The sequence below is a fragment of the Triticum dicoccoides genome, chromosome 3A (genome assembly GCF_002162155.2).
Source record: "Triticum dicoccoides isolate Atlit2015 ecotype Zavitan chromosome 3A, WEW_v2.0, whole genome shotgun sequence".
Lineage (NCBI taxonomy): Eukaryota > Viridiplantae > Streptophyta > Magnoliopsida > Poales > Poaceae > Triticum > Triticum dicoccoides.
In genome coordinates, this window is record NC_041384.1 from 161,172,655 (window position 1) to 161,196,997 (window position 24,343).

Genomic DNA, 24,343 nt, shown 5'->3' on the forward strand with positions numbered 1-24,343 from the left:
ATCCCTCTCTCTTGCCAGAGCAACCAGGCAAGCCCCCCCCCTTGATCACCAGATATCACCTACTCTCCTCTATACTACTTGCATTAGAGTAGTGTAGCATGTTACTGCTTTCCCTGAATCCTATTCTGATGCATAGCCTATCATTGTTGCTACAACTATTGATACCTTACCTGCAATCCTAAATGCTTAGTATAGGATGCTAGTTTATCATCAGTGGCCCTACATTCTTGTCGGTCTGCCATGCTATACTGTCGGGCCGTGATCGCGTCGGGTGTTGATCACGGGTGTATACTATACATACATTCTATACATGTTGTGACTAAAGTCGGGTCGGCTCGTTGAGTACCCGCAAGTGATTCCGATGTTGGGGGTTGAAGGGGCAGGTGGTTCCACCCAGGTAGTGGTGGGCCTGGGTTCCTGACGGCCCCCGACTGTTACTTTGAGGCGGAGTGACAGGGCAGGCGGAGACCACCTAGGCGAGAGGTGGGCCTGGCCCTGGTCGGCATTCGCGGTTACTTCAAAATAACATGCCTAACGAGATCTGGGTATTTGATCTGAGTCTGGCTACTGGCCTATACGCACTAACTAACTACGCGGGGACAGTTATGGGCACTCGACGTCGTGGTATCAGTCGAAGCCTTCGGGACGTCAGGAACTGAGCAGCGCGCACCGGGTTGGACCGGGACGCCTGCTCTTGTATAAGGGTGGCTAGGTCTGCTCACCGGCCGCGTTCACAACATGCAGGTGTGCAATGGGCGATGGGCCCAGACCCCTGCGCCATAGGATTTAGACCGGCGTGCTGACCTCTCTGTTGTGCCTCGGTAGGGATGCGACGTGTTGATCTTCCGAGGCCGGGAATGACCCAGGAAAGTGTGTCTGGACAAAGGGGATCGAGCGTGTTGGGAAATGTGGTGCACCCCTACAGGGAAGTTAATATATTCGAATAGCCGTGATCTTCGGTAATACTTCGACTTGGAGTTGTACCTTGACCTTATGACAACTAGAAGCAGTTACTTAATAAAACACACCCTTCCAAGTGCCAGATACAACCCAGTGATCGCTCTCTAACAGGGCGACGAGGGGAGGATCGCCGGGTAGGATTATGCTACACGATGCTACTTGGTGGACTTACCTTCTGCTCTCTTCTACATGCTGCAAGATGGAGGTGGCCGGAAGCGTAGTCTTCGATAGGACTAGCTATCCCCCTCTTATTCTGGCATTCTGCAGTTCAGTCCACATATGATACCCTTTTTCCATTTTATACCAATGGATACATATGTAGTGTAGCACCTTGCTTGCAAGTACTTTGGATGAGTACTCACGGTTGCTTTGTTCCCCCATTCCCCCTTCCTATACCTGATTGCTGCGACCAGACGATGGAGCCTAGGAGCCAGACGCCACCGTCGACAACGACTCCTACTACACTGGAGGTGCCTACTACTACGTGCAGGCCGCTAACGATGACCAGGAGTAGTTTAGGAGGATCCCAGGCAGGAGGCATGCGCCTCTTTCGACATGTATCCTAGTTTGTGCTAGCCTTCTTAAGACAAACTTGTTTAACTTATGTCTGTACTCAGATATTGTTGCTTCCGCTGACTCGTCTATGATCGAGCTCTTGTATTCGAGCCTTCGAGGCCCCTGGCTTGTAACATGATGCTTGTATGACTTATTTTATTTGTAAAGTTGTGTTGTGATATCTTCCCGTGAGTCCCTGATCTTGATCATACATGTTTGCGTGTATGATTAGTGTAAGATTGAATTGGGGGCATCACAAGTTGGTATCAGAGCCGACTGCCTATAGGAATCCCCCTTCCACACTCCTTGGCCGAAGTTGAGTCTAGTCATTGCAAAACTTTTAGTTAACATGGCTATGCGGCTTACGGGCCCACGTCGCCATTGGGTGGTATTAGGATCTTTTATTCCTCATCTATACTCTGGGACTCTGATCTCTCTCCTATTTGGGTTAAATGATTTGTTAACTCTAACTCTAGGTTCTCGTAAATACTTTCTCCCGGAGAGCCCCTCGGTCCGAACGATAGACTGCTTCAACAGAAGATTCTGACAATACTCTTAGATGTTCTCCCGAGACTTGTGCCATCGCTTTTACAATTCCATTCCATCGATGAACCCTAGGGATAACCACGTACACTTTCCGTTCATTCAATCATCCTTTGTTGATCTTGTTATTAGAAGATACCTTGAAATTCTCTCTATTGTTGTTCCGAGAATACTGTGTGCCTACTGCCTTACAATTCTTAGCCACATGAATACCCGTACGGATAATTCCTCGCACTTATCGAGTATCCGCTCATTCCCAGTTGTTCATGTGTTTCACCAAGGTCTTCAAAATACCATTCGATCTTCCAAAAATCTCGAGCAGCCTATTCCTCTTGAAATTCTTGCCTACTTGCATTATGGTTAATTCCATATGTCTAGTAGTCCTCGTTGACATCCCTTGTCCTTGCCATTTTGAGCCTAATGAATTATTGTCTGTGAATGCACGCAATTATTAATTGACCCTTATAAATTATCCTTCTGGCCCAGGCATCATTTTAAACATGAGCTGGATCTCGACCAATCAAATTGTCATCGATTGTACCCCTAAGGCTATTCTACTTATCCTTTACTAATCAGAGTTAGTCAGTTGTTTCTATAATCTGATCTCCTTGCATTCTTTCTTCCTCTGGTTGAGTACCGATGCTCACATTAGATCCCTTGTGGACCACCAGACCCTTTGTCGGAAATTTATCTGACAGCGTCCTTCATATTCAATAAGCTTGTGAGCCTTTCCTCGGATACATAATGCCTTTGGTAAATTGTATCCTCTGCTTTTGTCAACCATGCTCTACTTTCGTGCTTGTATAATTTACTATTGAAGCTTGTGGTATATGTTTCCACGATACCCTGATGGGTTGAAGCTATGCCTTGTCTTATCCGTGTGAACCCGAAGGTTTTCACGAGTCATATTCTTCTGGTGCTTCGCCAGATAAAATTTCAACACTACAACTTCTTCATAAACGGGAGGTTAATGTAAGGTTATGCATTGAAGAAGTGGGAGTCGACCTTGAACTTTGTGTTCATTCCCATGGACATGATGTAGATCCTATCATGGAAGATTCTTGTAATAATAATCACTTCCTTGATATAATATCATATGGTATCTGTGAATTGATCCTTTGCAGTCGTGGTTCCGATCATATTTTCTCCTTGATTCCATTTCTCGGACTAGTTAAAGCACTTGTCTTCTGCAGATCAATACACCTCTGCAACCTCTATTATGTTCTACCTTCGAGTATTACCCCGTGGTATCTCGATAAAATCATGGAACCATATTACTTCTTGTGAGTTCTTCTTCAAGTATTATTTCTCACCGATTTCAATTTTTCCCTGGGTTCTGAGTTGTTAGACACTCAAGGACACCGATAGTGAATCGAGTCTGAAATCCGATTCATTAACTCTAAGTAATTTTCGTTGCTTATGAGTTTAACAATCCTTCAATTCATTCCTAGCCCGATCGTCTATATCATTATAGTGCTAAATTTTAATTGTGCTACCTGGTCCTTCTTCTCGGCGCACAATTTTTGACGATGAGCTAATCTTATGTCGAACTTCCTCGTCATATCATTTCTCCTTGAACATCAAACTTGATTTTGAGTTTGTGTCGTACCGTTGGTTCCATTGACCTTTCACTTCATCATTCCTTTAACTTGATGTCATCGCCGATCTGTTAAATCTTCGTGGAGCCTCTCGACAAAATTTGTCGTGATCATCATCAACATCTTGACTCGTTCCTGGATATCAGTCGAGTTCCCGATGAGAAATACCATCCTTACCCCTCGATGATTTGTGTTACCATCGACAACACCCTTACCGTTCTTTCATCACAAACTCGTTCCGTTATGGATGCAACTTGCTATCCAGCTTGCATTATATTCTACCTTGAAGTATTACTGTCTTTTATGTCAAGGATGTTGTGAGACTTGCTCCACCTCATAAAAATTCTTGATACGGTGATACTTATCGCCGTATCCCTTTGTTTCTTAGTTAGTGTGTTGATTCTAGCCAGGATGGAGTGAACGGAACTACTGGGATTCTGCACTTCTAGCAACCCTAATGCTTTGAAATTAATGATCGATATTTCATTCTTAGACAATTGGTTATTGAATCACCATTCTAACATTGATCATGCTACCTAATCCCATATTTCGGGTGCACCCTTCAATCAATGTTTAACTGTGTATGTTTTCCTCAAGCATACCTCATCATATCATTTGATCTGACAAATGTTATCTCCTTGTTCACATAAGTGTGGAAATCCATCTTTTGGAAATCTCAATGAATTGTCGCTGAGTCAATCAGCCACCTCCTCACCTCCCCTTGAGTTAATGATGAACTCTTGCTTCGGAACTTGCTTCTATAGTTCATTTCTCGAGAATCTTATAATGTCATCTCGTTGATTTTTGTTGCACCTCTTCTCAGGCATCCTGAGTCTGAGGTATCCTGACACCAATCAGATCTGAATCTTGGTCAGATATGATGGTTGGAACATATTTCCAGGAGTAATAACATCTTTACATGACCAGGTAAGGTGATGTCATGCCTAGCACACCTGGCCGGAGCACCTAGTGTTATAGTTTCCTTTTCTGCAAGGTTATCCATTCTTCCATGAGGAAATTGTAAGACTTATTCTACAAATTGTTCCTAATGGATCCTTTGAGTATCCAAAGTCTGGCCTTTGCTTGAATACCACGCCAATGCTATCTCGAAGAATGTTTGTGGTACTCCAATTTCTAACAAAGAACATTTGAACCCCAATGCTCAATGTTTCTCGGTCAATTATCCAAACACCATTGTATGGGTAATGTCATGAAATTTCTCTCACCTTACCTAAAGAGTTTTCTACATTATATCCTTTCATGGATATCATGCTCTGCTTGTCCTTGGGAAGGATATACCCTTGAAATATGTGTTTAAACACATTTTCCTTTCCATTGTTCTGTTTAAACCTGATAATCACTTTTCCTTTCCATTGGTTTGTTTAAACCTTCTTGTGATCTATATTATATAAGTAGTAATATATCCCTGCCTATGTAAACACCTCGTCGTACCACTCTGTCAGAAAGACCCTGTTACTTTTGTTGATGACATTCCGGTAACCACCGATGGACGAGAACTTTGCCTACTGGTCTGCCTCGTTCAACAAGAAGGAACATGGTTCTCTTTGTTCCTCGCCCTTGGTACCGATGTTGTTGCCGACATGACCAACAGACTATCCTCAGACATGCCTTGCTTACATGATCGTGCAAGATGTCACCAACCTTCCTACTTTTAACCACATGGTGGGTCCATAACCCACAATTCCACATGATCGAAACCTGACTCTCCTGTACACCCCTGTTGCCAAAGCTATTCCTCGCGCTTGACTTCGTATGTAATTCACGGGGTCACTTTCCGAGTAATCTATTCTGGTATCAGATGGAATACCTATTCTCGTTGCTCTAGACCCATTTGACACTTTGTTTCGGGCATCGAACGATTGCCTGCCCGCTCGAAACTTCTCATGGTACCTTCTTACTTTGCTCTCGATGTTTTCTTAGGCTCCAATTCGAGAGTTACTTTCCGCCACCTTCCCTGACGTTATTGACCAGATAGTCAATGTTACAGAGGTCCGTTCTCCTGGAATACCCACCTTTTTTTCTTTCGTAAGCACGATGGAGTTCCTGAAGGAATGATGACCTGAAGCTGAGAAATGAAGGCATCAACGAGAGGGATCAACTTCTTCGAGAAGACAACCAAGAATGAGAAGATCCGTTAGAATTTCGTAACCAAATCTTCCCCCCTTACTCCATCTCTTAAATCTCGGGACGAGATTTCTTGTAGTGGAGGAGAATTGTGACACCTGGATAATTAAGCTACACTAATTCCCTACTAATGGTGCCACGTCACCTCTATCATTGTAGTTAATCCTCGGGTTAGTTCAAAACCGATTCAAATTCAAAATTGAATTAAAGGCAAACAATCACTACAAAAAAGACACATCTGTGACATTTTGGGTTGAACGAATTTTTTTTCTGTCATACATATGACACTTCTATGACGATAATTGTGACAAACCCCGGTATCATCATAGATGTGGTCGGCTCCTACTTCTATGACAAAAAATCATGACAGAAAATGGGCTTTTCGTCCTGGGTGGGCCAGAGACGCAGCTGCATGACATTCTTTGGGCCATCCATGACGGAAAAAACCATGGTAGAAGTGAGGGCGAGGAAAATTTCGGGGAGTTCCCGGTTATGGTGGGAGGTCGGGGGCCGAGCGATGCGCGTTTTTCTTATACACGTACGCGCGTGTGTGCGAGGCGTTGGCTCTAACTGAACCCGAGCGAGGCGTTGGGCTCTAACTGAACCCGAGCGATTGCATTGCAGGCTACGCGTCACTGAACCTGAGCGATCGATCGATGGCTGTTAACTGAACCCGATCGAGCGATTCCTTCGCTACTGCTGCTAACTAAAGTTGATCGATGCTGCCTCTGGATGAATAGTGAGCGTTGCAGGGGGGGTTGGATGAACAGTTCCCGGTGGGGGTGGATGAATAGGACCCCGTGGTGTTGCCTCTGGATGAACAGGACCCCGATCGATCGATCCGGTTGGGGCTGGATGAACAGGACCCCGTGGAGGGCTGGATGAACAGGACCACCCCGTGGAGGGCTGGATGAACAGTAAACGGTGGAGGGCAGGATGAACAGTAGCCCGTGGAGGGGTGGTTGAACAGGATCCCGTGGAGAGGGCTGGTTGAACAGTAGCCGGTGGAGTAGCGTGCGGTGGAGGCTGGATGAACAGGAGCCCGTGGATGAACAGTCGCAGGTGGAGGCTGGAGGAGGTCGACGGTGGATGAACAGTAGCTCGTGGAGGCTGGAGGGGGTCGACGGTGGAGATGAACAGTATCCCGTGGAGTCCCGTTTGGCGGTACGCCACACCCCTCCCGATGAACAGGACCCCCGTTTTGACCGTAGCGCTCCAACACAAGTTCGTTTCCTCCGTTTTGCGGTACGCCACACCCCTCCCGATCAACAGGACCCCCATTTCAACCGTAGGAGGTCCGTTTCCTCCGTTCTGCGGTATGCTAGACCCCTCCCGATGAACAGGATCCCGTTTCGAACGTGGCCGGTCGAACACAAGACCGTTTCCTCCGTTTTATGGTACGCCAGGCCTCGTTTCCATCGCATGTTCCGTCCAAGCCCTCCCGATGAACACGACCACGCATTCCGTTCCGACCTAGCCGGTTTCCTCCCCATGAACATGACGTATTACGTTGCCTCCCCATGAACATGACGCATTCCGGTGCCTCCCCATGAACACGACGATGATGCTATTTCTCCGTTCCGACCCAGCCATGTACACGAGCCCTAGCCGTACGTATGCGCGAGTAGGCTTTCGAGACACCGCCCGTATGTACACATACGTGGCCGTATTTTCTTTCTTGCACCCTGTCGCTGTACGTACGTGTACATGCTACGTGCGCGCCTCTACTACGACATGTGCGCGCCTCTACTACGACACGTGCGCGCCTCTACATCGACCAGTATGTACGTACACGTTCGCGACCAGAATGACAACGCTACGTATGCTTCGACCAGGTAGGTCCCGACTGTCAGGCACTTCCTTGCCTGCGAAGATGTAGCTGGTGGGTCCCAGCAGTCAGGGGGCGAATCATTTTTTTTCCCGGACGCACTTCCTTGCGTGCGAAGATGTAGCTGGTGGGTCCCAGCAGTCAGGGGGGGCAAAATACGGTGGCCCGTCCGGTGGGTCCCGCTGTCAGGTGGAGGAATAATTATTTTGCACGTAATAAGGAGGCACTTCCTTGCTGCGGTCGTGGACCCAGCTGTCAGCCTCTCCACGTACATTCCACGTCCGATGGAAGCCGTTCCTTGACCACGCTGACCACACCGCGCCGAGAGCACCAGGGCGGTGGATGATGGCGAGGCCTAGGAAGGGGGCGATGCGGAGCCGGGGAAGACGCAACAGTGGATGCCCACGCATAGAGGAGTACGAGGGTTCACTGGTTCGCTGCAGTGTGAGGCTGCCGTCGCCGCAGAATAACAGGGGGTGTGGGTGAGTAGAGGGATGGCCTGGCCAGCGGTGGGAGTAGTAGGGGGCGGTGAGGCCTCCGCTGCATCACAGCCGGCCACGTGAGGCAGGAGCACGAGGCACGACCGGCGCTGGTTTGGGCGGCTGGAGCAAGAATACCAGAGGTTGAAGAAGCACTACGGCCGTTGGATGGACATTGTACGGTCACTGGAGCTAGAATCGTGCATATTGACTAAGTTGACAAAGCCCTCCGTCCCGTCAACTTAGTAGGCCCACAAGTCAGCCTGCCACTATACTGGGTCCCAGCTAACAGGGGGAGTATTCATTTTTTTGTGCGTAATAAGGAGGCACTTCCTTGCATGCGAAGATATAGTTGGTGGGTCCGAGCTGTCAGCGGTGGTAACATTTTTTCGTGAAATACAGAGGCCCTTTCGGTGGGTCCCTGATGTCAGGTGGAGGAATCATTATTTTGCGCGTAATAAGGAGGCATTTCCTTGCGTGCGGCCGTGGACCCAGCTGTCGGCCTCTCCACGTAAAGTCCACTTCAGATGCATGTCGGTCATTGACCACGTTGACCAGGCCGCACCGAGAGCACCAGGGTGGTGGACGACGGTGAGGCCTAGGAAGGGAACGACATGGAGGCAGGGAAGACTCGGCAGTTGTTTCCCACGCGGAGGGGAGTATGACTGTACGAGGGTTTACTGGTTCGTCTACCGTCGCCGGAGAATAACAGCAGGTGTGGGTGAGTAGAGGGATGGCTAGGCCAGCGATGGGAGTACGGTAGGGCGGTGAGACCTGCGCGGCAGCAGAGCCGGCCGCAGGAAGGAGGGAGCAGGCAGTCCTGCCGGCGCTTGTTTGAGCAGCTGGAGTAGGAAGAGCAGAGATTGAAGAAGCACGACGGCCGTTGGATGGCCATCCAACAGTCACTGCTTGTGCGTCAACCTTTCTTTAGGAAAGCCTCAAATCTGTGGAAAACAGCATACAGCCATCTGCCATTATTTCTAATAATATATAGCCCATTTGCTAATTATTAAGGTTTTTTTGGAGCCCATATTCTTTTTGTTAGCATTACAGCCCATATTGTGGCCACGGTTAAAAAATTATACGAAATTTTGCATATTTCGGTGCGGTCCGAACTGTTTTTAATCCCGAAATTTTGACTCACATTCAAACTGATTCTAAAAATAAATGTATATCAATATAAAATCCAACAAATTCTCCATGCATAAAAATTAATGTAATTTCAAAACTCGAAATGAAAAAAAAGATATTTGAAACTAATTGCCGGTTTGATGTGTTTTAAAAATGTACAACCCATTTCTCATTACTGATGGGCCATTTTCTTAGCCAGCCGAATGAAAGCTCTCCTCGTCTTGAAAGATTTGCAGCCCAACAGGCCTGACAAAGCGACTTACTTGGCAAATCACAAAAAAACTGGGCTGTGGCCGTGGACCCAGTTGTCAGCCTCTCCACGTACAGTACTCTTCGATGGAATGTCGTTGACCACGTTGACCACGCCGCGCCGTGAGCACCAAGGCGGTGGACGACGGCGAGGCCTAGGAAGGGGACGACGCGGAGCCGGGGAAGACGCGGAAGTGGATGCCCACGCGGAGAGGAGTATGAGGGTTCACTGGTTCGACTGCGGTGTGAGGCTGCCGTCGCCGCAGGGCCTGGCTAGCGGTGGGAGTAGTAGGGGGCGATGAGGCCTCATCAGTAGCACAACCGGCCACTGGAGGTAGGAGCAGGCGGTCTCCCCGGGGCTGGTTTGGGCGGCTGGTGCAAGAAGAGCAGCGATTGAAGAAGAAGCAGGACCGTTCGATTCAAATCCAACGGTTACTGCTGCTGGAATCGTTTGTTGACTAAGTTGACAAGCCATGCGTACGCGTCAACTTAGTAGGCCCACAGGCCCACAGGTCAGCCTCCCAACCGGTGCGACCCAGATGTCAGTGGGAGGAATCATTTTTTTCACGTAATAAGGAGGCAATTGATTGTGTGCGGCCAGGCCAGCGGAGGGAGTAGGGTGGGCCAGGGAAGCCTGCGCGGCATCACAGTGGGCCACAAGAAGAGGGAGCAGGCAGTCCCGCCGGTGCTAGTTTAGGCGGCTGGAGCAGGAAGATCAGAGATTGAAGAAGCACGCCGACCGTTGGATGGACATCCAACACTAACTGCTGCTAGAATCGTGTGTTCATTGACAAAGCCTTGCGTAAACAAGTCAGCCTCGAAATCTTTGGCATGTACAGCCCATTTGCTATTATTTTTATAATTTTACTCATTTTCTAATTCATATGGAATTTATTGCAGCCTGTTTTCCATTTTTAGAATTGCTGGCCATTTTCTGGTTAGTACCAGGGTCAAAAAATTAACTAAATATGTGGGAACTTTTAAAAAATCGCAAATTTTTGCTGGGGAACGAAATATTCTTAATCCAAAAATTAATCGCCATACTAAAACAAATTTGAAAATAAATTAGTACTATGTCATGTTAAATCCAATGAAATACGTATAAGATATCAGTGAAGAACAAAAACAAAAAAAGAAACTTATATCCCATTTGCTATATTTTTTTTGGAATTTTCAACCCCTTTTGATATTACTTTTAACAGACATTGACCATACTCTTAAGCCAGGCCGGAATGCATCCCTCCTCGTCTTGAAAGATTTGCAGCCCAGTAATTCGGAGAAAACAAATAGGCCTAGCTTGGGTATTCTTCAAAAAGAAATACTGGGCTACCTATTTTCCCAAAGAAATGGTGCATGAGCATTTAGCTTTATTTATTTATTTATTTACTTATTTATATTTAGGGGACGATGAGCATGTACCTGGGCTGGATTCATGTGAGAGCCTCCCTTCCAGTTAATTATGGGCTTCTCTATTGGGCCTTCATTAGTGGGCTACATGTAATCAACAAGTAGAAAATGTGTTCCGAGTTTCAAAAAAATGTGTTTTGTACGATAAATAGTATGGGCTACGTACGGTACGGGGCACTAAAGGATCGAACCGTGCAACAACTTCCAAAACATTGTGTTTGTCATTCTAACAACACATTTATTCAACCAACAGACAAAATATACTTCTGATTGTACATTGAAAACAGCAGCAGCAACCAGGGCTGGTGGTGCAACAGAAGCAGTAAGCAGGCCAGAAGAGTGAAGACGCAGCTCTCTCTTCCAAACCAAACATCAGCCATCATTACAAAAGGGCTACCAAAAAAGAACAAGTGTATGCATCAAACTAAATAAAGATCCTACTACACCAAGTGTAGGCATCTAACTAACTGGCTCAGTTAGACGTTACTTTTTATTAAGCTGTGGAGATTGGCTGACGGCTTGAACTAGATGGGTGCCTGACGGGGGAAACTCCAGCCAGCAGGTCGAAGTCTGATACTTGCGACCCTCTCTTCTACTTTGGGATGCAGAGCGTGGCGGCACATATCAGGGTATGGTGCATGCAGAGACGCATGGTACACTGTGTACACACAGTTTTGCCTGATGAACGAAACCGCGCTGCCATCATGATCCTTGTCGTCGGTTATCTCCTGGTTAATCGGATAATTCAGTCCTACAAACAGAGAGCATGTACCAAGGCTACTTACCAGCCTCCAGTCAAAAATTCTTGAAGGCCCAGAGAAGCTGGGATCCTGCTCAAAGACCTTGCAGTGATTGTGATTGTATTCCGCGAAACAACACGTCCGGTACGTGCGAACGATCATCAATCTTTCGCCATCGTCTGATCGAGCCAGGAACCACCTGCAACTGACATGCCGCTTTTCTTTGAAAGGTTCTGGGATTAGGAAGGGTAGGGACACCAGGCGGCCTACAACATCATATCAAGTTGGAGTCAAATAAAAAAGGGCTCTTGGTTTAGTCAATCTTAAGAACAACATGTTATGAGCATGAATATTTTTTCAGCAAATGTTGACAGCAATATAAGCAAGCCATCATGATATCATAGGAAAGTAACATACTGCTGTAACAGCCATTTGTAGCGATGACTGGAGTAGGCCAACAATACGTCCAGCCATAGAAGGAGCCGACAGCGCAAATGAAGCCCTTGTGTTCAATGGCATCAGAGAACCATGGAGGATGTATGATCCTGCGATGGATGTGCAGATTTATCCACTTATCGCAGTGACCTATCAAATAGGCGAGACCACGGTTGAAGAACGCAATTAGCCTGAAGTCTTTGTAATTCGCAGATCTTGTGGGCACTTGGCAGATTACAACCTTGAGCAAATCAAACTTGGTATCATTTTGGATACTATAAGATTCCGAGTATTCTGGGCCGCAGTGCTAAAGCAGTGCAGTGTTAATCGAAGAAAGGGGGATCAATCGCCGGGTGTAGACCTCCACGAGCATCCAGCTATAGTGACTGTCGACGAGCACCATCCAAGACGTGTTCATGCCGACCCAGTACATACCATTAATGTAGTTGAGGCTGACGGGGATCAGATCGCAGTCAAGGGGGTTGATGCTCGCCACCCTACGATCGTTATGCTGCGTGACACGCCGTTTCTGAAGATCAGGCGGCATCAGCAAGCAAGGAGCTGGCTTAAAAAGCTCCGGCCTGAGGGCTTTGAGTAAACAGTACAGCCCTGACGAGCACGCGGCGAGTGGCATGGTACTGAGATTGTCCACACGCGAAACAATGAGCTTGATTACCTCTATGGGGAGCGAATTCCAGCCACTCTTTCGGTGGACGCTGCTCGGTTCTGCCATTGTTAGTGCTTGGGTTTCGGACGAGGGGGGAGGCGCCTTAGCGGGGATGGAAGATTGGACGAGATTATGTGCGGACAAAGATGGAGAAGCGAATATGTGCTGCGGGAAGTGGACAGGTGATGATGACTACAACACGCCGCTTGACATACGAGACACATACCAGCAGCGTAGGGTCATGTCCATGCCAGACAACTTGCTTGAGTGATCACAGTACTGGTACTCCCTACAATGTTATGCCCTAACTTGCTTGAGTAGAGTAGTAGAGTAGGACTCTGCTCTACTACTAGCACCGGAGGAGTAGTATATTCTAATCTAAAATAGTTACAAACTTCAATGCCCGAGCGTGGAACGACTATGGACCATGCTCAAACACCGTGTCTGTGTGGTGTTTGGACATGGGCGACAACCTCAACGCCAACGGTGCTGCTCCTGTTGCACCGTATGTGTTTCTGTCCTTCCTGTTCGAAATCGTGGTAGAATTCATGTTTCTACTCTGTATCCTACTACTATGCTAGTCCACATGATTAGTTTCATCTCTATTATAGCCGTCATGATTTATTTTGTGCTTATTCGGATTAAATCTTGTAGTAACTTGCTCATATATTCAACTGGCGCAACATCCCCTACAGCCACTCCCGTTTCATGGACGGCCTGGTCGATGTTGGAATTTTGCTAGTAGGCCTTTATAAGGTGAGCTCTTCTACCACTTGTATGAGCATGAGAAGAGGAGACCTACACGCGCGCTCCTCCTCCTCGCTCGCCTCGCCACGCCACGCCTCATCACGACGCGCCACGGGTTGCGGGATTGAGCCGAGCCGAGGACAGAGCTATACTCCCATGACCTACCCATCCCGCACTATATAGTTTCTCACCACCGTTCCAGATCATTGCGCCGCCAAGCAAGTCTTCTCCATCCCTCCTTTCGGTGTGCACCGGGAGAAGGGATAGTAGGCCTCCGGAACCCCGCCTCTCGTGATCCTGTACGGGAGAGGGGCGATCGGGTTTTTGGGGAGCACGCTCGCGCGACTGCTTGCAGCGACGACTTCGCGAACGACGACTTCTTCCCCGACCTCGGCAACTTCATCCTCGACATGGGTGACAACATCAATGCCGGTAACCAGTGAGATACATGGTGTAGGAAGCGGTTTGGGAATTTGCATGCCTTTCCAACCAGTGAGATACTCCGTACAAAGTACGACAGAGAAATAACCACAGAGAAGGAAGCTAAAAGTAAACAATCAAACGAGCATTTTTGCATTTGTTTTGCATTGAATCGTTTCACAAGCTTGACTAGTGTTGTTTTTCTACTTTTACAAAAACCGCATCGTAATGTTAAAACGTGCATTTGCACGTACATAAGTAATAGTAGTACTCCCTCTGTCTAGGTGTATAAGTCTTCCCTCCTTCTTGGTCATGGTGCTCAACCGAAGATGACTTATTGACCTGGACGGAGGGCGTAGCATAGTCTGCAAGCATATATCGAGAGAGACGTGTAGTGCGATAGTATATAGTAAAGTTTGTGCTATATGCACGTACTTGCAAAATGCGTACGAATACACAAGGTTTCCAAACTTTCCTTTTACATACTTAATTAAGGAGGCTAAAAATTCCTGAACGTTCGGGATTTATCATTTGCGTCCCAAAACTAATGAGATCGCCTTACGAAACAAAAATTATACTCCTCCTAAAAGCCACAGCGCTCGCAGGAGTGCTTGCGGCACGCCACGAGTGCCCTGGTGCGCGGTCGTTTCCCAGCGCACCGACACAATGCCTCTTCCTCAGCCTCGCAACTCGCGAGGTGCTGATTGGCGGCTTGCCGGCGGGCGAGCGCGATCTCACCGGTGTGGTGATCTGGCGCCAACAGGTACTCCTCCTCATTGGAAGCATGCACCCGGTCCACATACCGCCAAGCGTACATGAGGCGCTTGGGCCCGACTGCACTCAGGGCATCGGCACGGGCGTCCTCCGCCACCCTCACGGCCCTCGCACGAGCCTTCTGCCAAAGAGCCAATTGCCTGACTCTCTCGGACGTGACATAGGCCTCCCAGGCATCTTGTTCCGCGGTGCGCTTCTCTTCCTCAACCTTCTTCTCTGCCTCTATTTTGGCGCGCTCTGCTGGAGGCAAAGCCTCCCACAAGGCGACATCCATTTCTTTCCAAATCTCCTCATGGCTGGGGGGGCTCGGCAGGCAGCGCGGTGTTCTCCTCGTAGCGGGGAGCCAATGCATCCTCTAGCGCGCGTGCTGGCGAGATTGGGAATGCTGACGCGTCCACCTCGACGCGTCGCGGCGAGCAGCGGAACGCCAACGCGTCCTTCTCGACTAGTGGCGGCGAGGAACGGAACGGCGATGCATCGTGTAGCGGCGAGGAGCGGAACACCGACGCGTCCTCCTCGACTAGTGGCGGCGAGGAACGGAACGGTGAAGCGTGACCGTCCGCGCGGTGCAGCGAGGGGCTCCTAGGGCTTGGGAGGGGCGATGCCATGGTGGTCAACGTGAGAGGGGACTTAACTGCCGGTCCAGTTGCGTCACTGACATGTGGGCCAGACCCCTGTTGGGCCCATATGTCAGTGACTGAATGCACCTGCAGTTAAGTAACAGCTATGTGGGCATATTTGTTGGAGTAAATTACGGGGGAGCGAAGGGGTGGAAATATTGCTGGTCACAACGGATTGGACGAGCATGGGGGAGGAGAGTCATGCATGCAGATTTTTTTCACACGGGGTGGAGTGGTGGGACCGTCGGAGGGAGAAGGAGAGTTTGGCAGGCATATTGTTTTCACACATGGAGAGGAAAAGATTTGGAGATGAACGGGCTTCCTGCAGGTATGGGGAACGGTGCATAATAAGTCATCTTGCATGCCGGGCTAGCTATAGTCTCAAGTCATTAAAAACAAACATGCCCCACACATGTTCATATTTCAAGGTGCACTAAATTATTTCATGCGATGATTAAGGCTGGCCATAATGGTGGTATCTTAGCTGGTATCATGCACACGGGAATAGCAAACATGCTGATGGGGCAAAGAATTAAAGAAGAGAGGGGGTTAGAGTAACTAGTGTTCATGCATGCATTGGTAAACACATTTTTTTGTGGAGAACGACAGCACTAGTTGAGTACTTTTGCAGACTTCAAAAACTATTCCACAATGTGTCAACATTCACAATGTCAAATCAATATTTTTACACTCATTATAAAACATAGTTCTTATGCTCATTATAATCAGTACTCCCTCCGTTTAGGTGAGCAAGTCATCTTAGATTGTGCACTGTGACCAAGGAGGAGGGGAAAACGAGAGATCTTAATGTTTATTTGCTAATTAATAGCATTGCATGCAATGAACTAACCACTGCATGTCGTGTTTGGTAGTCTCAAGTCATTAAAAGCATGCACACCCACATCTCCTATTGGTTGATATGTCAAGAAACAAGAAACAAGGTAGAAGTTAATGCACCGCACCTAAGTGTTTTGGGAGTATTGTAGATATTGATATTTTTAATATAAATTTGGTCGTGGGATTTCATTGATGCCTGTCAAAGCGTTGACAGGTCTGCTATGCGTGACCTGAAGATGAAAGTGTTGAGCATCTCGAAGTTGATCAACAATCTTCAATTGTCAAAGATTAGCCGTTCGGCCAATAAGGTGGCACACTTAATCGCTAAGTATAGCTTTGACAATAGATTAGATGGTATTCTTGTAAATAACGTACCGCCCTGTGTGGTGAATATTGTATCGAATGAGTGTACTGGTGTGGCTGGTTAATTAATATAAGGTGGTGTTCAAAAAAAGTATAAATTTGGTCAAACACTTTGCAAACGGTTGACGGGAGTAAAAAGGACTAGAGGGAGTATCATGCATGCGGAGCAGGCAAAAAATTGCTTGTCTAAAAAAAGGCAAAAAAAATTGCTCATTTATAGCCGGTCGAAGTCTCAAAGGGCGCGACTGCGCGAGGGAGGCGAAGGTCGTGGGAGGCGCGACGTTTGATGGAATTAAGTGAAGTTACATCCACGCGCCGGCATGGCGTGCGAACAGGCAGAAGCTATACCGTCAGGCCTATGATATGGGTCTAGTAGACATGACATCTAGTGGGTCCCGCATAGTTCTCGAGAACTCTTTGGGGGCTTGCAGCCATTTATCCACCGGGCAAGCCAGCAACCCCACGCCGTTCGCACGCCCTACTCGTCCCCGTCTTCTACCTTACAACAGTTCGCTCGCAGTCGTCCCGTCCTTTCACATTAGTTTGCTCCCAGTTTTTTGCGGGGTACAACAGTTCAACTTCTCCTAACCCTCCTCCAAAATCCATGGCCTCCCAAATCTCCATGGTCGCCGCTGAGTACCAGGTTAGAGCCATCACCGGCAATCAGTTCATTTCAATCTACACACGTGGATCCGAGACGGTGAAAGCATGGCTTGCTCGCTTCCTACGCATGTTCAACAGTTCAACGGATGAGTGGGTCGCTGGGCTAGATGTTGAGTACACCACAGTCCTGGGACGAGAGAAGGATCTAAAGGACAAAGAGAGGAAGAAGCCCGTCGTGATCCAGGTTTGCATACATAACGTTTGCTTGGTCTACCACATATGCCATGCCGACGTTGAGTGCCAGGATTTTAAGAACTTCCTCAAGGACAAAAGAGTGAAATTCGTTATTGTAGGCTTTAAGAACGATAGTGACGTCCTGCATCGGATAGGTCTTGTTGTAGGCCAGCCCTTCGATCTCCAAAAGGCAAGCCTGGTGTCCTCCTCTCAACCTTCAATGTTGAGCCTGGCAGCAGCCATGATTGATCCTTCGTACGCTAAACTGAAGAAACCTCATCACGAGTTTCATCATGCATGGGAGTCGAAGACATTAGATGAAGATCACATCCTGTACGTAGCAATGGATGCCTACCTTCGTTTAAATATCTACAAGGGTTGGATGAAGAAGTAGAGCCCAGTGTCCAGTTCAAGCAAAGAAGCGTCGGCGAAGAGGAAGAGGAAGAGGGACGAGGACGAAGTCGAGGACGTGGACTCGGTCTCCAAGTAGGCGGCAGTGTCGTCGCTCATGCTGGTTCTACTGCAGTGTCAATTAGACTAGTTGCTTATTAGTTTATTTTCAAGGGTGTGTTGTGCTGAGGCCCCAGCAGAACTATGTTTATGTTCTTTCTCGTTATTTGAACTCTTTAGTATGTACAGTAGTACTAGTACTATGTCTTAGTACTGTTCTTCTTGCAGTTGGTACTACTGCTCGTATCTTCGTGTTCCTACTGTACTTAATACGTTCGTACTAGTAGTATAATTTGGGTCAGTCGATTTGTGAAACAAGTTCAATGGAGCGAAGGAAGAAGACAGCACAAGAGGTGGAAGAAGCCCTTCTAGCCATCCATGTTGCATCAAACGGCTCACATGAGTCGACTCACCCAAATTGCTCCTTCAGATTGCAGGATCCATGTGGCATTCAAGGTCTCGAAAGTAGATTCTGTGTCCGCACCTGGTTTGCAGGCTCGACGCGCGCGCGATCGGCTTCCGCCGCGACAGCCACCATGCGTGCCTCCTTCGCGCGGGCGGAGACGACAATGACACGCTAGTTCCTCCTCGCCGGCGTGCTGGAGCACGCGCTCGTCCTCCTCTTCGTACGCTGCGTGCATAGACGCGGCTACACCAGCTGCTCGCGTGCTTGGCAGCGCGGCGGCAGCGCGAGGAGGGACTACAGACGACGTGAGCGGGCGAGCCTTCGGCTTCATGGCACATGGATGGCGGCGACACGGCGGTGATGGGCGAGAAATTGTTGGCCGAAGCAGGCGGGCGCTGGCATGCGCAACGGCGGCGGCGGCATATTGATAAGTGTGCGTGTGGGAGCTTACTTTAGTTTTATATATAAGGTTGGTCAAACTTAAAAGAAAACCGTACTAGTACACGTAAACATTAGACTTAGGTAGCACTTTTATTAGTTACTAGCTTATGTTCTTGCCCATTGTGACCAGCCTTAGTACCACGGCCACGATACAGAATCCTGTGCAAGCGCGTGAACCGCGGCCGCACGGTCGATCGAACGGTGCGTCACTGTGTCGCGCTCGAAGGACATCCACCGAACCTTTTTGTGTGTGTGAAAACAATCCTCGAATATTACTCAACTTTTTTTCCTGTGAAAGTTCTTGATGCTGCAATATTTCCATACATTTGAATTTAGCTCCAGTTCGTGTTTATTTGGATTTGGACGTTTTAGGTGCGCCCTAGTTTTTTTTTAATACTGATTTTGTGTGTGTGACAGAGAGAGAACGTGTGTATGTGTCCATATGTGTGTTGTGGCGGAAGGGCAATGTGGAGATGGTGTGCGTGTGATACAGACATAGAGAGGTGTGAATGTGCAAATGATCATGAATGAGTGAGACATAGACAGATGCCGATACGTTGTGTATACATGAGAGAACGGTCTTCTAGTTTACTTGTGTGTGTGTGAGAGAGAGAGGGAGAGAGTGAGAGCGAGAGAGAGACAGAGAGAGGAGCATCCGTAACACAAAAACCATCTCTCTCGATTCGTCAGTCCCTCGCACAGTCGCATGCAACACATGCATCAACGCGCACATTTGACACCCTCACCCGGCCCCTGCCCACCTCAAGGCCCACACAATCTCTTCGTGAATACCCATTTCTCTCCTTAGGTTTGTTTTCTCTCAATATCTGACACACACACACACACACACAGAGACACACGCAGCACAACAAACACACACACACACACACACACTCCCCCGAGCACACAATTCATCCCCATCCAAGGTTATACGGCGACCACTCTCGCTTGTGCTTCTTTGCACCCCAACATGCACAACACCTCAATCTTCAAAGAGGGCAACGAGTAGATCGAAGACGGCAACCACACCGCGCTAGAGAATGCGGGGTCATTTGGAAGCAGGGTGATGTGACAACGGCTGACTGATTCCTCCCCCTACCCTCTCTCTCTCTTCCACAAAATTACCAATCCCTCTCTCCCCCGCACAAAATTGCCAATCCCTTAACCCACGAGATCCTTCCCCTCTCGTCCATGTTTTTCCTTCTCTCTCATCAAACATGTTGTCTCTTCTCCTTCCACGTATACAGAATCTAGATGCACACGCATCTCATGTATATTACATGTATGCATCTTTCTCACAGACCTAACTTCTTCCTCTCTCTTTCTCTCTCTCTATATCTCTCTCTCTCTCTCTGTCTCGTTAGGTTTGTCTCCTACTCTCTTGTCCACATACATACAATCTTTCCCGCCCTATCTGCTCCATCTTCAAAAGCTCTCTCTGCATGTTTCATTCACACATTGGGATATGTCAAAATGTTGCTTCTATAATGGCTGATGTAGAGTTATGGTTGTTCTTGTTGCATCCTACAAAGTAATAACTATGAAATGCATTTAGATTCTCATTTGACTGGGATTATGTGAGTTTGAGCATGTTGTGAAGAACTATAGACCTTGTATACATCTTGGGATTCGACAATGATTGTAACTATTGAATTGTATAGACCATTACATTCATAGTCAATAGCCTAATATATTTATTTCACAATTTCAACAAATGATTAGTTCACTACAAACTAAGAAAACAAATGTGTACTCCCTCCGTTTTTATTTAAGTCTACGTATTAGCATTGGTCAAAGTCAAGTTTTGTAAACTCTCAGAAAGCTTATAACAAAACATATTAGCATATACAATAACAAATAAATACCATTAGATTCATTATTGAATGTACTTTCACATCATACATATTTGTTGTGGTAAGTGTTTATATTTTTCTATAAACTTGGTCAAACTTTAGGAAGTTTGACTTCGGTCAAACCTAATATGCCGAGTTTACTACTACTACTCACTAGTTGCTTAGCCGAATCACTCAACACGCCACACGGGGAGTCCAGTGTCACAAAATTTTGAGGTCGGCTGGAAAATCTCCCGCAACCTTGATTCGAGCAGCGGGAAGTTACCATCATAGCCTTCGGAACAGGCCTACGGATGACGCTTGGTAGGGGCTGTTTTCGTAACTTCAGGTTCACCCTACCCAGCCAACCCCACCCCGGCACCCAGAGTAGTACACCTGAATACTCCCCAATTTCTATCCCCACCGCAAAATAGACTTCTCCACGGCACCGCAGCCTTCGTGCTCCTCCCCTTTACATCGGCGCACTCGTCCACCGCAGCGCATCTGCCTCATCGACAACCTCGTACGCCGCACTGGAGCTGGTCCACCGTCGTCCTTGTACACGGAGCCTCTTCCCCGGCATCGTCTTCCACGGTCTCGAATCTGCTTCCCGGAAGCCAACGCCAAGCGCAAAAGTACCACCGTCGTGGACAATGAACTGACTCCCATTGCTGACCATGACTCATAGAGGCCGCCGCGACCATCGTTCTCCTCCTCGATTGGTAATGTGTGTATTGAATCACTTAGCAGTACATGTGCAGTTCCAATTTTGTTCATACCTACCCTTCAAATTTCCTGGGTGCTATTGTTCCCGTAAAAGTAATTGGTTATAGCCTCCATTGTCCAACAGAATATCAGCTTGTAATTGTGCATCGCTCCTATATCGCGCTGTGCTTGGGTAGGTTTTTCATCTGCAACCAGTAGTGTGGAAAATGATGGAAAGGTTTTTAGAACTAGCAAAATGCCCATGCGTTGCACGCATCAAGATGCATTTGTATGAGTATTTTATCTTGTTGGAGATGCTCTAACATGGCAGACGAGTGTTTTAATGTTGCCCACATGATGCGCGAGTATTACTAGTAGTGTATTTTTCTTGCCATGTTGAGATTTTAAAACCACGAGTGCGAACATGCAGAGGAGCAATGAAGACCAAACACGGGATATTCGGGACATCTTCAAGGAGCGTGGCAAGTTAAAGAGGAGCTGCACCGAACCTGTAAAACAAGCTTTGGTAAGTAACACCCTTTCAATTACTTTCGTGTAGCCTCGTGTTCTTCGATATGTATATGTTGTAGTTTCTGTTTCTCTTAAGCGTGGTGTTCTTCGATGTGTAATAAGAAGAGTCTTAATCGTCCTAACGCTTTCATTTTTAGCTTGATGTAGGAAGTGGGTGTTCTCACCTTGTAGTCTGTTTTTATTTATTTTTTCCTTTTGAATTCACTTCTCCGAGTTCTGTTTATCTAGCTTCTACTAAATGGATCTAGGTTGCTCTGTGTATTGATCTAAAAAATAAGTAACTTCATGTCAGGATGCAGTTCTTGCGAGGAGGGAAGTATGGTCAACCTCGAGATCATGTTTCCAAAATGAGGCTGGATTACACACAAGGTGCTAGTTCCCTAATGATGCTGGATTAGACACAAGGTGCAAATTCCTAGATGATGCTGGATTACACACAAGCCAGGTGGAGTCGTCAGCTGTTCGTGTCCTCGTGGAATTAGTAAAGGCTGAAAGAAAGCATGCATCAGCCCTTGAGAATGTAGCTGAGTTCCTGAAGAAGCGGAAAGAGCAATCAGATGCTCTCTTCACCCAAGCCAAAGAAGAGATGGAAGAAGCCAGAAATAAGCTAGCAGAGGCAGAGCAGGCTAGGCGTCTCCTGCTATTTAAAACCGTTGTCAATACAAAATTTCCTTCATAATAGCTAGGTTCAAATGTTTATCCAGTCAGCATGCCTGTTGTGATGTCCGTGCATCTACTGATGTGGCACAAAATGTTTTTTTCGGGTCATGTAATAACAGCAATTACTTTCCAAACAGTAACAGACGAAGCATTGGACATGGTATAGTTCACGCGCAAGCCCGACATTCCAAGTTCAACTTCCACATCAAACTCATGTTCACAGATATCTGCACATTCATACATAATGTCCACAACCATGATTCACTTTAAAACCAAAAAAATGTGAGGAGAGCTATAAATAAAGAAAATCCTCTACTAGTTCTTGCTACCAGTGCGAGCACAACAAGTCAAGACCATGCATAAATTAATTATATTTTAGTCATTTTTTGTGTTCTGAAATGCCTGCGGGCTCGCGGAAGGACGTGTTGCCGGCACACGCGCGGATTCAATGAAGGAAGGCGGGGCAGTCTTAAGCTGGTTGCACGCGGCGAGGAGGCGTGCTCAACCGGGCCTGCAGCGAGTGCGGCCCTCTTGGCCGGCGCACCGGTTCAACGCCTGCGCTATGAGAGGTCACGTCCGTGTTAGAGCAATCACTCCCTCTAGTCCTTTTTTGTTTGGGTATAACAAAATCTCATTTTCCATTCACATTTTAGTGGTAGGAGTTGTGCGTGTGTGTCTGTGAGAGAGAGAGAGAGAGGAGACGGTAGTCGGGGTTGTCTGGTCGGTAAACAAATGAATAATGTCAGTCTGGGATGGAGACGAAAAGGAGACCACAACAAATGTTGTGTCTACAGGAGAGATAGAGAGAGTAATTTTAGTGGTATGAGTCATATGTACAGACATATAGGGTGTGTGAGAGAATCCCATAGAGAGAAAGACAAACTGAAAGACGAGTGGCGACTGTGTGTTTGGCGGTGAAAAAGAAAGCTCAGGTACCGAGTGATACCAGAGAACAGTAGAGACGTGAGAGATAATGAAAACCGTGTAATTTATAATGATAGGGAGAGTGTGACACTTCTCAAGGGAGACGTCGAGAGACCATGTTTGCGAGGATAGGAGCAACATGAAGTGAACAAAAAAGGGATTAAAATATTTGAATTCGAGATGATGATACATGTAATCCATACTCGAACCAAAATTGATCTATCAAACATGCATACTCATATGAATTCACGCACATCTATGTTATTTAATATGTAGATATTATTGATCCATACATTTTAGTAGAACATAATTTGGTTAAATTTTTTTGAATTCAACCTTAAGATTTTGAGATCGTTGTATTTGTAAATCATATTATACATATAAAGGAGCAGAATTATTTGTTGTGCTTTTGAAAGTATATATAAAAAAATGATGTATATAGAATGTAATTCCAATTGAAAATGGATCCCGCCCAGAAAAAAATAGAATACAAACAGGATTCGAATTGAGTTGGCACGGTAAACGTGCACTCTGCAAAATTTGAATGAAGCGGGGAAAGTCGCAGTAACCGCCCGAAACCAAAATCTGCGAGATGGAAATCACTACTGCCTATCCCTGCCACGCAAAGCCTATATGCTGGATTTCTATAGGTTTTGATAGGGGTAGGTTTGTAATTTCACCCAAACGTGACGTAACCGCCTCTCACCCGGATTCATACACAGTGGGCGCCAAAACACAGTGTGTCCTCGGCTGAAATCGACTCCCTCCCCGATTCATATTCATACATGGTGGGCACCAAAAACAAACTCTCGTCGGCAAATATTTGGTGTATGCGAGATTACCATCCTATCCCCAACCGACTAGTGTTGTTGTGATGTAGTAGAAATTTGAAACGGGGGCTAAGTTTGTAAATTTCCTCGCATTTGAGACATGCGCGCCCTGAATACATGGTTCCCCCCTTCCTCTCTACCTCCCTTTTCCCCATCCGTACTCCGTGGGCGCCAAAACACCCTCTCCACCCCACCCTCCTCCATCCGCCGCCGTCCGCCACCCCATCCA